This window comes from Carassius auratus, chromosome 50, assembly GCF_003368295.1.
Source record: "Carassius auratus strain Wakin chromosome 50, ASM336829v1, whole genome shotgun sequence".
NCBI classification, from domain to species: domain Eukaryota; kingdom Metazoa; phylum Chordata; class Actinopteri; order Cypriniformes; family Cyprinidae; genus Carassius; species Carassius auratus.
The window spans coordinates 8147345-8165922 of record NC_039292.1 but is presented as its reverse complement, the minus strand read 5'-3'; the positions used below and the strand labels follow the sequence as shown (position 1 = coordinate 8165922).

The 18578-nt window shown below is 34.8% G+C and overlaps 1 pseudogene; it reads right to left on the bottom strand.

The window, feature by feature from the left end:
* Nucleotides 1-18578, bottom strand: part of LOC113066398 (spondin-1-like) — a 42226-nt pseudogene that overhangs the window by 23014 nt on the left and 634 nt on the right.

Below are 18578 nucleotides of genomic sequence, written 5' to 3'. Positions count from 1 at the left end.
AGGCAAGACCCAGTCAAAGAGATGAATAATTACAAATGCACTTCCAATAAACTCTTTAGAAAATGTTGCCGTGCCAAGACGTTTGTTTGTTCACAAGCTTTTAAAATAAATCTTGTGACAGAGAGAGATTTGATTTGAGAAATGTGATATCCTGTTCTGAGCATCAAAATGGTCATTACATTAGTCTCTTTAATAACACTGCTCGAAGCTTCAAATTGCGCATTATCTTCTTGGAATAGTCCCTCTGTGAAGAACTTCAGGATTCGGGAAAATCAGGATAGTTTTTACGTACGCTTTCGACTTTTTTTTCACAAAACCAGAAAAATCTGAAGAATACAAATAAAAATTAAATGAAACAATTGAAATATATATATCTATTTGTTTTATATATGAGTTTTGATTTTCTTTTTATGTTTAATGTTGTATGTGTGTGTGTGTGTCTGTATATATATATATATATATATATATATATATATATATATATATATATATATATAGTCACAATTCACTTTTTTGTTTGTTCACAACTACTCTCACTTTTTTAATGTCACAGGGCACCATCAAACCTTTTCAGTGCAATTACTCAGCATTTAAAACTTTCTTTACTTGCTATGTGAACTGATGCAGTATCCACTTGGGAGGCTAGCTAGGAAAACTGAACACATTAGCAGTACATTCAGACGTGACACTTTGTATCTCTATGGCACCCAGGCTCTATACAGATGCAAATAACCTTTCCTCTATGTTGTGCACTACCCAAGCCATCTCTCTGTAATTATCTTGTCTTCCGCACATTACACATCCAAACGCTGCTAATAGGAAGTGACACGTGAGGTAACAGAGTCAAGCAATTAAGATAGAGGATTAATGAAAACCCCAGTAAACCCTTATGTCCCACAGAAAATGCCATTCAGATGTATACGCCAATGAAACCCTGGCAGAGGAAGCATCAGGTTAACAAAAGAATGATGGAAAAAACATATATTAATTATTATTATTATTATTAATTTTTTCATGTCGATGTCACCAAATAACTAAACAACCAACATTGAAGATGAGAAAATTAGTTTTAAGAATTTTGGACTGAATCTAGATGGCTTTGATACCCGATTTCTCTGAATCTGATCATACAAGATTGTATTTTGCTTAATTTGGACTAAATTTGGCTAAACAGGCTTTTCCACAGACATACATTCAAGCTACCGATTCAAAAAAGTTGTTTAAGGAGGTAATATCTTTACAAATGCATAATATTAGACAAAACTATTTAATTTAATTAGGCCATATATATGCATTAATTAGTTAGCATGAAATAATTAAAATTAATTTAATTTGAAAGTGAAAAGTGAAAGTGAAAGTGAAGTGACATTCAGCCAAGTATGGTGACCCATACTCAGAATTTGTGCTCTGCATTTAACCCATCCGAAATGCACACACACAGAGCAGTGAACAAACACACACACACTGTGAGCACACACCCAGAGCAGTGGGCAGCCATTTATGCTGCGGCGCCCGGGAGCAGTTTGGGGTTCGATGCCTTGCTCAAGGGCACCTCAGTCGTGGTATTGAAGGTGGAGAGAGAGCTGTTCATGCACTCCCCTCACCCACAATTCCGTCCGGCCCGAGACTAGAACCCACAACCCTTCGATTGGGAGTCCAACCCTCCAACCATTAGGCCACGACTTCCCCAAATTTAGAAATTTAGCACAAAGCAATCAAAAAAGGAACAAATATCAGCTTGTAGCTAAATACTGTACTTTGCTTCAAAATAGAAGTGTTGAAGTAAATCGGTGAACTGTTTATTTGATCAGTGAACTCAAACGCTGTGATTATGACAAAATAATATACTGCAATGTGGCATTTTGACAGAAATGACAGAAAACAAAACCACACACTCATAGGCATCTAAATGAGCCCAATAGCATTGAAATGAACTGAATTGTGCAACAGCAAAAACAGAAAAGCAAACTAATTTATAAGCAAAAAAGTATCAAATAACAGTATTTAGGTAAAAAGTTTGCTTCACAAAAGATGAACATTTAAAAAAAAAAAAGTTTGCTTCACAAAACACAAAAAAAATCCATCAATCTGTTAAAACAAATTTAGTAAATGAATCAGACTCTCAAGCATTATGACGATCACCTCAAGACAAAATATGATGAGAAATGCAATGTAGCATTTTGTCAAGCTACTTTTTCGAACACGAAGCTGTGTTGCATGTTACCGGCAAAGGTATACTATCTTTATGTATTTTGTTACTCCACAGCAATATATAAATTCAAGATAAAGAGCAGGTATGCTAAACAGAGACAAGGCATCATAAAGACGTCAAGTTAGGAGACTGTTTATGCCGCGCATGAAGAATAATACTGATAAGATATCACTTCCTATACGTGCACAGCTGCAGTGACTACCAGCTAATCTGCTTTGACGTGAAGAAGCCATAACAGACTCCATCACGCTTATAAGCGCAGACAGGATAACATACATATACCTCAGGCTAGATTAACTCAGACAGGAATACATTATCTTGGAGTTTAAGGACTTAAATCTGAAGCTTACAATCAAGAATGTGGAAAACAAATCATCTACTACATGCACCAACCATTTTGTAGAAGAACGACAGAAGTCACAGGTAAACAATCATCAGATTTCATATCCTGAAGCCCCACAGACTTTCATTTTGTATGAGTGCTTTTGTATCTTGTTTTGTAATTCGTTTCTCTTGCATGAGAGCAGTCTGATTCCTCCCACTTTAAAAACTCAGCCATGCTTTACATTCAATAAAATGATTAAACAAAATGAAAAGAAAGGCTACACTGGGAGAAAAAAAAAAGCAATGTTTAATCATTTTGTTTTTCAAATGCCATGCCACAGAGCCCCAGAGCAAACATTTCAGGCATAACTGCTAATTCATACGACCGGCGTGATATTGACTGCATACGTGTTGGACCGGAGGGCAATTTATATGGAATTTTGTCACATCTAACAAACAACAGGTGTGTTGTGTTGGGTTTTGGTGTGCTGTTGTCATTTGGGGGTTGAGCTAAAGGTTATTCAAATAAACGTTTAACACTGGGATGCATTTTTATGAATGGCGCTCACGGCTGTGTAATGCATATTCAGTGTTTTAATCTCATTAAGGAAGCAATCCCTCGACGTGTAATGAGCATGCAGATCAGATATCCAATCTTGTGGCTTATCGCTAGCTCCTCAGAGGCAACTCTTCATTGTCAGGCCAGCGAATATCCCACAGATTAGCAGCAGGCTAGGTAGTATGATGCCCAGTTTGGCTAAATGAAATATAAATGTAGTCCATGGATATGTGACATGGTCAGTGAAACGTAGCAAAGGTATGACGCTCTTTTGCTTTCACAGTGTTCAGTATTTAAATGTGTAAATAATCAGTAAAGTAAGCAGAGATTGACGACCATTATCAGAAATTGGGTAATCAAAAGGGAGTGAAAAAATTATAATAATTCAATGAATAAAATAAAATAAAAATGTCATATCAAAGTCTCAATGCAATTTTTAAATAATAGTACAAATATTTACAAAAATGTTATAAAGTATCATTAATTTTATGCATTTTGTTAAATAAATAAAATAAATAAATACTATAATATGCATTTTTTTAATAAAAACTTTACAAACTTTTTATCAAGTCTCATCAAGTTTATACATTTGGTTATAAGCAATCAATACCAAAATATGTATAAAATATAATTCGATTTATATTTAAAAAAATCTCAATACATTTAAAATATATTAAAAAGTCTTATCAAGTCTCATCTATGCATTGTTATAAATAATATAGATATATATCAAATGTAAATAAATAGATTAATTATATTAATAAATGACACCTGAAAAACAGATGGATTACAGGGTTGCAAATAATAGGGCTGCAAATGTAGCCTTAATAAAGCTGTCATTCACACCTTGAATAATTTCACTCTGTAATCACTCTAGATGGTAATCAATCTAGGAACAGAACTATCACAGCAAGAAAGTTTGTATGCAGTAATGCATCATTTATTTAAACGTATTAGCTTGGAGCGTAACAATTTGCATAACTAACATCTCTTACATTATAAAACTACCACACAGACTTAATTTGCACTGCACGTTTTCAACCAAGGCAATACTTGACTTGTATCTAGCACTGTGACTGAATCGGCAATTTGTTTGTAATTGCATTACCTTCTCATTCGTACGTGGGATTCAGCCATTTAACCTTGGCAACCTGCTTTGGTAATTGCCATTTATGTAATCTGAACTTTCTTTTCTCAAAGTCACTTTGGCAAGAAACCGACTGCAAAGAATAATCCCCTTCATGTCCAGCCAGAGTGCTTCTATACCAATCCACAAGCTTGAGCTAAACCATTTTCACAAGAACCAATTAGCATAAATCACTATGTAAATACCTTGTTTATTCCTTGAGTAAATTAATAAGGATAGTGACAACCCATTGTTGTTTCTCCTGCAGAACTAAAGTTTAGAGTTTCCTCACTGCCACCGTCATTATCTCCAAATGATTCGTCTCATCTGGATCACTGCTCAAGTACTTATTTTCATGAATATGAATGATATATGCCCACCACAGACTCTGCATCAGATGTTTTCAGAGGATTTAAAGGGATAATTCACTCAAAAAAGGAAAATTCTGTCATCATTTACTCATCCTGAATGTTGCTACCAAATGATTTTGGTTAACACTGATGCATAAAAATACTATGTTCCACAGAAGAGATAAAGTCTTAGAATTTTGGAATGACATGAATGGGAGTAATTGATGACAGAGTTTTTAATTTTGGATGAATTGTTTCTTTAATTAACATCAAAAAAGTAATAAATATTCAACTTAATTTTCAAATTGACAACCCATTGGAAAAGTTAGAAATAACTAATCTGCTTGAATGACACACTGCATAATTAAATAACCCCGCCATGCATACATCAGCCGACGTCTGTTCACAAAGCAGCCTAATGAGTACAGAGCTCAGAGAGAGTGATCTAGGATCCATCAAACCCAGCAGCTCAGGAGAACATATCTACCAACAGGCCCACCCGTGGATGGTGACAATGTCTTATCCTGACCACATAGACATCCCCAGGACTAGACACTTGCAAAAAAAAATAAAAAAATACTTCTCTTGTTGAGATTGTAGCTATGCTATAAAGTGGGTTTTCCACCCAAGCATCTGGCATGGCTCAAAAAGTGAAGACAGTACAGCACTCCCTTAAAGACATTTGACACCTCTGGGAAAGCCTGTTTCTTTGACGTGCAGCTTTCATCCCTCATGTTTTTCAAGACAGACTGAAAAAAGAGCTGCGATGGACCTTCTGACCCAACAGATGTGGCTCAGCCCAAACCAAGCTCCTCAGTCCATCGATTCTGGATTTAAAATGGAATCAAATGAAATGACATTTCAGTTTAGGCATTTCAGTTTAGGCAAGGGACTTAATTTGGATGAATCACTTTACATTTTTATTTAGACTGTCACACTTGATTTAGTGTTGAAGTACCATTGCATTCTTGAAACTGAAGTGATACTGAATGCTAAAATGATTATATGTCTTCTCCAGTTATTTAATTTCAGATTTAGACATTTTGTAAGAGTAATCCTTTTTTTATCTGTAAGTTATTGTAGCTTTTCAACTCAAAAGTGCCTAGTTCCTCTCCTTCCATTACTTTCAGCGAAGAATCCGGCGAAGCGTGTTTCAAAACAGTCCAAATGAAAGACCTTTACAATCTCCTCTGTCCACATCTTCCGCTTTAAAGGAGTTGAAGTCTGTCACTCTCACCTGTCACTCTCCCCGTCATTCGTCCTGAAGCTCTACAGCCAATCATCTCTCAGTCTGACAGGACCGCAGTGGGACTATTACAGGGAGAGATGTGAGATTCGGCTGGAAGGCAAACAGTGCTGAAAGCCTTATCTGTAATGGTCGATACAGCTTAAACTAACAACAAGAATAAAAGTACCACCCCCATTTTTTTAAAGATACGGCAATATAGAAGTACCATGTTTTTTGGGACTAATACTAGAGAGATGATAATCATTTAGCATCATGGTATAATGTCCAGTACCAAGCAAGCACAATATTAAAATTCTACCCAATACAGATTGGTTACATAAATTATGGCAGCTAACTATGGCAGCTAAGTTAAATATAATTATGCATAATTACATTTTAAATGAAATTATTCTAACAAAGAAAGTACAATAATAATGGGTTAAAATAAGAATGATTAATGAAATATCCAATGAGTGCGTTCACAGTCACACCGATTATGATTCTATAATTAATCAAAACAATAAAACACATGATATCAGATAAGCGCCTTAAAAAGTAACATTACCATGAACCTTCATTTTTTCAAATCTGCTTAAAATTCAGGAATGGCGTTAGTTTGTAACAGGTGTTTTGACCTGCCATCAATCCCAAAGACAGTCCGTTCAAATGAGCATCAGCTCTTCTGACACGCACAATAAAAACGGACTAGCTTTCTTTTTCTAATTGTTCGCTGTCTTGGCTGGCCTTTTGAATATGCAGGCTTCTCAGCCGTCAGTCAGCAGTGTGTATGAGCTTTTGCCTTGTCAGTTTGTTTTGTGCACTGTCTGACCTCTCTCTGAATGATATGTGTTCTTTCAGGCCTCCCAGAGCGCTAGCACAGAGCCGTGCAAACCAAATTATGGAAGATTACTGTCAGTCGCCGAGGTCTCATTTACATAGGAAAAACAAGGCAGGGAAAAAGGGCCATTATTGAAAACGGATTTATGAGGGATCCCTCATGAATTAAAGAAAGTGCATCGCATAATGTGGCTTCATTTTGTTTTGTACAAATGCTGGGTTATGAAGACTGTACCGACTCTGGATGTACCCTCTGAATCTCAATATGGGAATGCTAGACATTCTTTTACATTCTTTGGATGCTGGAATGGAGAGTCTAGCTCTCATTCCTTTGGGGAATGAACATTGTGAAACAACATGTGTGTCCACTGAATCCTGAAATATTGCCAGCCAGTCTTTTATAAACATCTATCCGCCACTGCCATGGCTCTCAGCAAGCTAATCTCTGCAGGAACAACAGGGTTATACTTTGGTTATTCGCCACAGCTCTACTTTGACCCTGTATATTGACTGCATTATAAATATTTGGTGTGCATAAAACATTTAAAATATGTAGACAATAATATATATGGCTTTTTAGAGTTGGATTCTTATTTAGTTATTACATTTAATAAAATAAAAAAACACCTAAAATATTTCAGTGAATTATGTCATTAGGTTAAATGTAATCAATTTAATACTTTTATATTTAATAATTATAACAACAAATGTAATTGAATTTAATAAAATATGAAATAAAATCATTCTAAGAAAACGAATAATGGGGGAAATGATTAAGATAAAGTACATTGAATGATATTGACAGAGACACACACAATGCTAACCAATAACCAATAAAAATTGTAAATGTAATTATTAGAAATGGTAAAAAATACGAAGACAATAATTAGCCTTTTCTGAGTTCTTATTTAATTGTAACAAATTAAATTTGTTAAAATTTTTTTTATCAAACTTAATATTTTTCAGAATTTGCCTTAAATGTGAAGTTGTGATGCCATTTGTATCAGTTCTAAGATAAAGAGTTATATGCTAATTGTTCCCTTCATTTACATAATATATATATATATATATATATATATATATATATATATATATATATATATATATATATATATATATATATATATATATATATATATATATATATATATGCACAAACGCGCACACACACGCACACACACACAATATAAATACTCATGAAACAAGGCAATATTATGATTAACTTAAACTGTCACCTCAACATTTAACCTGAATTATAACATGAGTCACTTCTCACTCATTTTGTGCATGCTACAAATGGGAGTATTTGTGAAGGACAATCCGAACGCAAAAATATGCTTTCATCAATCTCACTTGCTTTACGTTGGTTTGACTTTTAAAAAGTATGTATTTATAATTTCTTGTGTCCCAGAAAGTTGAAAGCTTCGGAAAAGTATAGTAAATCAAACAAACAAACAAACAAACAAACAAGTATATATATATATATATATATATATATATATATATATATATATATATATATATATATATAAAAATTCTCGATATTATATGGTTAGAATTTTTTTTTTTACCCAGTTTGGTAAGAGCTAGAGCCCAATTTTAAATGTCTATTTTCAATTCGAGTGGTCAAAGAGATGCTGTAGCTTTGAAGGTTTGTATGGTAGCTAAGATTCCCTTTAAAGTCTGTTGCCTCAGAGATGGGAAAAAAATGAGAGCACATCCTGTAACATGTCAAATGTGAGTGCTTAGCATTTGCTTTTTTCACTTGACAGACTTGGGAGACTTGGGGCCGAGTGGTTCGCAGCAATTTCCTCTGAAATGCAGAAGTGGGGTGCAGACGAAAGTGAAGGAGGACGTGGTAGGCGGTCCTGCCTCATCTCATGCGAAGAGGTCTGGCAGGCTTCTAATGGAGCGCCCAAAAATAAAAAATGTATTCTCTATATACATAGATAGATAGATAGATAGATAGATAGATAGATAGATAGATAGATAGATAGATAGATAGATAGATAGATAGATAGATAGATAGATAGATAGTATTTTATATGATATAATATTTTTAACAGCTGTTAACGGTTTGCACTGTAAAGCCCCCCTCGAAAAAGAGGCTCTAGAAACCCTTGTGCACTATTTTGTACTCTTGTCATTAGCTCACTTGCCATCTCTTTCACTTCTTATTATAGTTTGATGGTTGGAATTAATTATCACCTGGTAATAATGAACTGAATCAGTCTCTCTATCTATATTACACAATCATCTTTCTCTCTCTCTTGTTCATTCTTTAATTTACACAGGAAATAGATAAAGCTCAAAGGATAATCGTCGCAGGCAAGGTATGAAATCACTGTCAAGAAAGCACAGCTCCTTATCCATGTAAAACACCCAATCAGTATCATTCCATTGACCTCTACAGAGTTTGTCACTGTTAATTACATATCCACCAATATCTCTATAACAACAAACTTCTTCAGAGATCTCTAAATGGACAATATAAGCAAATAAAAAATATTTTTCCATATTCTGATAAACATCAAGTCTGCTCATACAAAGCCTCATATAGTATGAATTGGTTCCTTCAATTAAAAATGTTTTAATGGGTTATATGTTGTGCTAGACGGTCTCATTCATTTAAGTAAATCTGATTTGTGAATTTAATCAGTTGTTTGTTTGTTTTTTTATTTCTTCAAAAAATGAGTCCCCACATATAGAAAAATAAAAAATAAACATCATTAATCCACTGCAGTACGACCCCAATCTTTTTTTGTGTCCCCGTCATTTTGCTGATGACTGCTTTTCCAATACCTGGGAGTTCAGCACAAGATTCACAAAACGTTTGCTCTTGAAAGATGACTCAGTACCCAGTTTATTTGGACCAGCTGACCACTAAATCACAACCTGTGAGTATGATAAATAATAGATATTTTTATTTTCTATCAAGTTTTCAAAATACAGAACTATGGCAATGGGCGTATAATTTCTGACACGCTGTACACTGTACACCAAGCAAAACAGAAAGGGCCATCTGACCAATCAGAGCGGAGTAGTTTCACAGAATGGAGGGGTTTAGAGAGACTGAATGTTAGAACTGCTTTGAATGAAACATTTGAGAATTGTTCGGAAATGTGGTTATAATATTACATGCATATTTTGAGAAAATGAAAATGTTTTTTGACCTTGCACGCATGTAAAACTTTAGTAGGTGACTTCCAAAACAATATTAGGAACATTCCTGAAGGTAAGTTAGGAAAGTTCCCGAAGGAATAATTTTTTTTTTTTTTTTAACAAATCAGTTATTCAATGACTCACTCATAAAGACAGACACTTGATTCATTCCTGAATATATATATATATTTAAAATACACACACACAAACAAACTGTACTTTCACTGTAGCATAACTACTTAAACTATAAGTAGCTTAAGCTTGTAGCCTGGAAAGACAGTAGCTCAGCAGCTTCCCCAAGACTGGTATGTATTTTCAGGGAGGTTGTTGTTGGGTATGTGTGTCGGCGGTTCTCAGGATTAGAAGAAGAGCTTTGGAAACACCTCGGGGTACCTAGGAGATGTGGCTGCCAACCCTAAACTGGTACACAGAGCTTTGTATGGAGATCTTGGGCTTTGAGTCAATGCTATCACAGCAAAGTCCACCCCAGATGTTTCACATTCCGTCATGATCCCAAGGATTACTGGAACACATGACCAAAGCCCCTTTGGACCACGGTGCTTACGCAGGGTGCCACACACACACCCAAGTGGAAATGACAGAAGTTGTGTGCACATCAATAGAGGGTTCATTTTGTGCTTGCACAGCCAAAGTCCCAACTTAAGGCTCCTAAACCTTCAGAATACTAGGGTTATAAAACAAAGGCTGTGTATTAGTGGCATACTTTATCAAAATAAAGCTTTGAGGTCAAACACACCTGGAGGATGCTTTGGAGAAATTCCAAATGATAGAAAACTCAAGGAAACTGTTGTTTGGCCCCTCAGTTTTTTATACTATAAGAACAGGGTCCCCTGAGCTGTGACTTATTCATTTGTTTGGTTAGATTCTATTAGCTACTACAAACCTCAATTCTTCTTCCTGGGCTAGACGCCAAACACACACACACACACACACACATACAACAAATGGAAACAAACTGTAGTGCTACTCCTCTAGTTGATTCTTCTCAAGCATTAAACACACATTAAAGCACTTTTCTGTTGTTAACAGAGCCACACAATGCCTCGAAACAATTCACTGGACCTTTTTTTTTTTTTTTTACATCAGTAATGTCTGTTCGAACCACCGCCAGAAGAAGCATTAGCTTTGTTTTTCATATTCTGATGTCTCCATCATCAGCATCCAAAGCAAAGCTGACAGGCAACCTGAAACCTGCCACTCAGAACAAGACAATTGTTCTTGGCTAATGCACTGAAACACTTTTAAACAGTGTGACCGTCTACAGGGCCAGGTCATGTTAAAAACGACAGTGGAAACAGCGAGCAGAAGTTTTGGCATGGTGCGGAAGAATCTGATGGATACCATCAAAAGCTCCACAAGCTCAATCTGAGTCTGAGATGGAAACAAAATGGCGAGCACAACTCTTTATTTTGTTCCTCTGATGCTTTTTATTCTAAAGTGGTCTTTTGTTGGATCTGGCAAGACACATCCATGAGAAAAAATGAGAAGTTAAATCACAGAGATAGGCAAGAATGAGTCTTTCTACTCTAAATATAGATTCCATGGGCACTGACTTCTTTAACTGCTGGTCTGAACAGCGCAATGGTAGAAATGTGTTGTTTGTCGTTAATGACCTGCACTGCTAATGAGGAACTTTCTGTGCTAGAAACTTATCTCAGGCTAACACAATGTGCATATGTTCAAATTCAAAATAGCTGTCATTAATACTTTCAAAAGAGTGCAAATCAGTTTTTCAGAAACTGAGTAAGAAAAATATAGCATCTTTATTAAGAATTAGCATCAAATGAACTAATGTGTATCTGAAGGCTGTACATTTTTGTCTTTTAAAATGCTCTCTCAAACTTAAAATGCAAAAAAGAAAAGAAAAAAAAGTAAACACTGTGATGCTACATTCCCCTGAATGGTGATATATATTGATATATTGATCATATCCGTAAGTAAAAAATAAATAAAAATATTAATAATAATTCTATAAATGCTGTTAATAAAAGAATTCTGATTGTTTGATTATTTCAAAAACTATGACGCAGAACACCTGCTTTCAACACTGATTATAAGAATGCTATTTTAATTAAAATAATATTTCACAATATTACAATTTTACAGTGTTTATGATCAAGTAAATGTAGCCTTGGTGATCATTCAAGGCTTTTTTCAAAAACATTTTACAAAAAAGAAAAGAAAAAACACCTACACTTTTCATTTGTAGTGTGTGTAAAATTATTATTAGCATATATATATTTATATATATTGTGAATATATTCCATTTGGTGACACTAGTGGCACAGAAATGACATATTTCAGCTATAAATTACATTACATTTCTCAATGACCATTGTATATCTGAAAACCAGTTATGACAGTAGACGTTTCACAGCTTCAGCTGACAGTTAACATGAGGAAAGAAGCACTTCATGTTCAGTGGATCAGCAAAAACTAAACATCAAATTCATATCAACGCTGCAATTTTTAATTAGCACATGCAGAAACTAATTAACGCAGACTGCTAAGAGGCACACGCAAACACCCACCTATACAGTGCAATAAAGATTCTTGCGGCGTCCTTATCATGTAAATAGAGAGCTTCCATACTGTTAGTACAAATGGAAATGTCACAGTTATGTATATCGTAGTGCTCGTAAAGAATTAAGCATCTCGTCCTCTTCAGGGAACGCTTCATTCCAACGCACATTTCATTCACTTTCCCATTTGCCTCACACTGTGCTTTTGATAGATTGTTGGATAAATATATCATCACCGAGATGAGATGATAATAAGATTCATAAGGACATAACAGCCAAGTTGGGATAACAAATGCTAAGAAATTGCCTCAGAACCTCCTAACTTCTGAGATCTTCCAAAAGCTTGCATGACCTTCCTCCTAGAGTCAGTTTTCTGACACCTCTGTAATCATGATGTTCACCTCTTTAACTAATTGCAAGCATGTTATAATGCTATTCCAAATTTTAATTCCAAGTTAAAAGTGTCTGTGGAAATGTTAATTATATATGCTAAAGGTCAAAATTCATGAGGGGACTTTGGGAGAAATGAAAATTACATATTATAATCAACATAAAAAAGAGTGGGAATGAGATGATTTGAATTCCGCGGCCTGTCAAAAAAAAAAAAAAAAAAAAAGACTAGAAAAAGATTACATCTCTGTCCACGCGGCAGCTACAGGAAAGGAAAAGGAAATTACAGATTTTAAAAGACCTTTTGACTTTGTAGTGCTATAGAGCTCTGACTTTAAGTTTCAAAGGTAGAGCCATTGAACAAGCAGTCGTAAAGAAGATAATAATATAATTTATCATTAGAGCAATATTTCTGGTTAAATGCAAAGCTGTTTAGTTTTAGCCAATAAGAGTTAGCTCATTATAGGATTATTTCCTCCTTCATTTTGAGGTCAGGTTTTGAGATTCTAATGAAATCCTGAGGGAAATTGTATAGTCTAAACTCACAAAAGAATGCTTGTGAGCTTCTCTGAAATGTTGTTGACCACGTATTGCTTACTCCTGTCTATTGTCGCAATTTGTCATTCAGAAGAGATTCAGCTGCAGCAACGTGATCTACGACTGAAATATTTATCTGCACAGCTCTTTTCTGCTGAAAATGTTCTGCGATTGCTTTCCCAAAAGTAATGCGCCTAATGGTGAAATGCCAAAAATGGATAGTAAATGACTGTGATGGTTTTTGGAAAAGGCTTTGATGACTGATTTTACAGTAGCGCTTCAATGTTTCTGGAAGCTGCTTCCTTTAGGCGAACAGCAGGGAAGTCTGAAATACCATTTTATGCTAAAAGCTTTAAAATGATCTGAAATATACAGCAATACAAATGTAAACATGTTAAAGGAATAGAGCACGCAAAAAAGAAAAATGTCCATAATGCTCTTTTCCTTTCAGTGAAAGTGAATAGTGTCCAGGGGCTATCAAGAAGTAGTACAAAGTACCATAAAAATATCATAAAGGAAGTCTATATGACTTGTTCATTATATTGCAAGATCATTTTTATGATACTTTTATGGCAATTTTTGTCATTTTTAAAGCTTGACAGCCTCTAGTCTGCAAATTAGTTTCATTGAATAGAAAAGAACAGTGTGAACATTGTGCTAAACATCTACATTTCTCACTGAAAAAAAATAGATAAATCAAAGGTTTAGATGAGGGTGAGTGAATGATGACAGAATTCATTTAGTTGAGTGAACTACCTCTTTAAAGTCAAAGAGCATAGTGCACATCAAAAAAATTAAAAATTGCCACAAAGCAAATCTGTTCAAAGGATCCCTGCTGACAAAGAATCGGCACCACCTCAAAAGATGAATGATCATGTCAGGTAAAACTAACCAACAGTATCAGAACGAAGATCAAGCATGTGGAAAAAGCCCTGGAAGCACAAAAGAGCTGTAAAATAAAGGGACAAGATAGAAGAAAACAAAATCAATTCTGAAATGACAGACAGTTGACAGCTTCAAAAAAGGAATAATAAAAAAGTAGCTTTATTGGCCGGTGGCTTATACAGCACTTTTGTATTGTGTCTTGGTGTTCTTGCACTATGTGCCTTTGTATTTTTAATATTGATTTTTCATTGCTGTACTTGTTTAAACTAATTGTGATTTTTCTGGTCTTTTGCGAGAACTGTGTAGACAGGACTTTTAATGTAGTTGTTTGCATTGCCAAACAAAACAAATGTTGACAGCACAAAAGTGCCTGTAGCACAAATCAATAAATTATTGTGGGTAAATTTGTCAGCCATGCCCCAAGACAATCAACAAAACCAAAGAGCTTCCAGGAATATGTGACAAATGAAACCTGATGAGACATCTTATGATCTAGTACTCAAGTGAAGCATCTTTCTCATTTTGATATTGCAATGATGCAGAAATATGCTTGATTTAGTAAAACATCATAAGTTAATATAATATATAATATTTATGATTACATTTAAATTTAATGAAATTTAATATAACATATGTGATCCTGGACCACAAAACCAGACACAAGGGTCAATTTTTTCGAAATTGAGATTTATACATAATCTGGAAGCTGAATAAATAAGCCTTCTACTGATATACGGTTTGTTAGGATAGGTCAATATTTGGGCAATGTACAACTAATTAAAAATCTACAATCTGAGGGTGCAAATAAATCTAAATACTGAGAAAATAACCTTTAAAGTTGTAAGTAAGTTTTTAGCAATGCATATTGCTAATTAAAAATTAAGTGTTGATATATTTACAGTAGGGAGTTTACAAAATATTTTCATGGAACATGATCTTTATTTAATGTCCTAATGATTTTTGGCATAAAAGAAAAATCAATAATTTTGACCATACAATGTATTTTTGGTTATTCCTGTAAATAAACCCCCAGAGACTTCAGACTGGTTTTGTTGTCCAAGGTCACATATAAAATTCATTATACAGTATAATATGTAATTATTTGTAACATAATAAATACATAATATTACATTTTATTCAATTTATAAGAAATTAATTTGTCCAAAACAAAATGTCTGTCCTACTTGCATGGGGTTGAAGCTGAAAAGATTCTGAGGTCATCAATCTGAGATATGTCAAGATGTGAAAACCACCTACAGTGCATTGTGCAAAAGACAAATGGGAACATCTTAGGTATGAAACTTTCCCAGACGACCTTTAAAATCCTCATGGAGGCAGTGCATCGTGTTAACGCTGAATTATACTGCACACATCTTCCTACAAAGCTGCTAAATCACCTTCCGTCTCAGACTGCATGCAACTGTTAACGTATCTTTCAAGAGGCGGAAATTAACATTAAATTACAGCAATGCGAAAATTAGCTGATTCTGACTAATGCGTTTAATTAAGATGCTAGGCGTACCCTCTGTTAACTGATCAACCTTTGACATGTTATTTCCGATGCCATGAGTGCATAGGGAACTTCAGAAACATAAAATGAGTGCCATGCAACTTTTGATGGAGTGAAAGCAATAAGATGAAAAACTTCTGCAAGGGCATTGCTTCCAGTACTGGGGATTTTGATTCATTAGGCTGAAACATTTCAAACAAATGTTTCATGTATTGTGAGCGACTGAATCAATCATTGAATCAGTGAGTCATTCACACCCAAAACGAGTCTTGTTATGCCTTATTAAACTTTATATGTCTTCAAGTCAGCTAAAAGTTGAAGAAATAGCTTTTAAGCACAATGAGATCTTTCATGAACAAAGACAATAAAGCAGATTGATTTGTTTTTCTCCATTTTGTCGACTAGAGCTGACTTTTATCAAGCAACCAAAGCAGTCATGCACTTCACAAGAGAGATTTTCAGCATCAGTGGAAGAGAAAGAAAATGATTCATTCACTTTAAAAGCTTTCTGCAAAAATTCGTTCAGATTTATCCCGTTTGGCTAGTTTGTCAAGGTTTCAAATAATCCTAAACAAACAGCAAATTGAAAAAGTATCAGAAGTGTAATGAGCCTAATCCTGGCCAATGAAAAATGTTAAAAAAATCAATCCCTGTCGGGTAAACTGCTGCTATTCCCAAGAAAAGGACATATTGGTCTGAAAGTCGTGCAATAACTTCAACATTAGCTTTCAAGCTGAACTTGATCTGTCTGATCCTGATATCTCATCTCGTCGCACTTAGCCAGAAGGCCTACCTTTTGTCGAATCTCCTCCTCCATTTTGACGGGTGATCCATACTCAGCCACCTGCTTGACTCCTTCACTGGCGAAACCTCCGTATTCCCATAACACATAGCTTCTCGAGTGAGATGCACCAATGAGAGCCGACCAATGATTAGCACGTCCTTTGGGACAGAAACAACAGTGGTGAACAAACAACTGATTTTTCAAGCTACAGCTTTATACAATGTTAAATCCTCTCAGATAATTGCACTTCTGAAGTAACTTGTTCTCTAGTGTGTGTCTTTAAAATCTAAGCCTCTTTCTTTTGTCTCTCTTTAAGGAGCCTACCGTATTCATCAACGTCTGTTTCCACAGACCCATTAACTAGCAGGAGTGCGCTATGTGACAACATCCGCCTGGCTTCTCTTATCTCACAAAGTATCACGGCCCAGGCTGTAGTCCTGCCTGCTTGCCAGACAGTAAATAACAGATTGGATCATTGCTGCCACACACATAGGAAATGAACCAGCTCTCCTGCTGACTGCTATATTAGCAAACCAGCCCTGAGAGCTAAAACTGCAGGAGAAAGATATTGCTGGCCATCTCTGCCCATGTTCTCACTCTTTCTGCAAGGCACTTTGTTCAAATGTTCATGTTTGAGATGTGAAATCAGCGTGGCATCCAAATATATCAAGAATGTGTTTGTAGGACCTGACTGTTAAAACTAATTTTTGCAATTAATAAACAAAAAAAATATACGAGTGTGTAAATCTTTGCCACATTGCACTTATAAAGATGTTGGATGATTTCAAACACTTATTTCAAACTGAAACAGAACATGGAAAATGCAAACAGGGATGCAAATCTCCAATGATTCGATTAATATTTGTCTTTTGTCTGGCAATCTTCTACCTGACAAAGTGATATTTTTATATTAAAATAAAATATTTTATTATAATTATAATATTGAATCATGTTAATTTGTTGATTTATAAATGTTATTAGTTAATTTGAATTAGATTTTATAATATTAGATTTTATTTTAATTGTATTAAATTGTTACTGAATGTGGTTTTATATTTTAAATTAGTTTATTTTTAAATATAATGCCTGTTTGTATTTATTTTAGTTTTATCTTTAGCCATTTTAATACTCATTTCATTAAGCACTGATTTTTAAGCTTTTTAAGTTCTCTTTAATATTTATACTCTATTCCAGCTTTATTTCAATAAATGAACACTCTTAATAATTAACAATAACAATACTGATGCAATTATTGTGCTCATGTGTCACAAAGTGTTTGTTCTTACTTGGGTAGTCTCTGGGATGCACTTTCTCAGACCAGTTTCCATAGAAAGTGACTCTATATTTGGCTGTTCCACAAGCACAGCACTCTTGCATGGGTTTTTCAGTCGTCGCAAATGGATCTGCAATGTTCAGAAGATGATAGTTATTTAACTTCAAGTTCCATTGTGTCTGAGAATCTACGTGTCTCCTTTCATTGCCACATAACAATTCACATGTGCATCCTTCCACACACACTCTATATAAACATTAAACATGCACAAATTGATGTGGCATGCATAAACACAACCATTTACAAAGCATATTTGATTTAGAAACATAAAAAACAGATGACAGAAAAAAAGGTCTGTTTCAGGAAAAAAAAAACTTTGTAGATGTAAAAATGTTATCAGTGCAGGGAATGTGCATGAGAAACCCAGCTTTTAAAATTACCTTTCTCGCAGAGTCTTTTAGTAAGTGAGCCCTCATCTTGGAAGAAATGATTCTTCGCTGCACAACACTGGCCCTGTAATGAAGACATTACAACGTTCATCCAACTTTTTATCTGTCTTTTAGATATAGTTCTGGGAAAGTGCGCTTTTACATTCACCACCATTATTGCATTCAAAATGTATTGTAGTGGGAACAGACAATGCATCGTTTTAAGAAAGGCTTCAATGCATAATGCTACATTTGCAAAATGCTACTACCCTAGAGCATATTTCAATGATTCCAGTCAACATCATGACTGCTTTAAAGAGTTTGGCTTTTAAAATGAAGCGATATAGAGACATCAACTGATGTCGATATGTTTAGCAAGATTGGAGAAAAAGCAAATGTATTCAAGAGTACCATCTATGTTCAGGGGCGT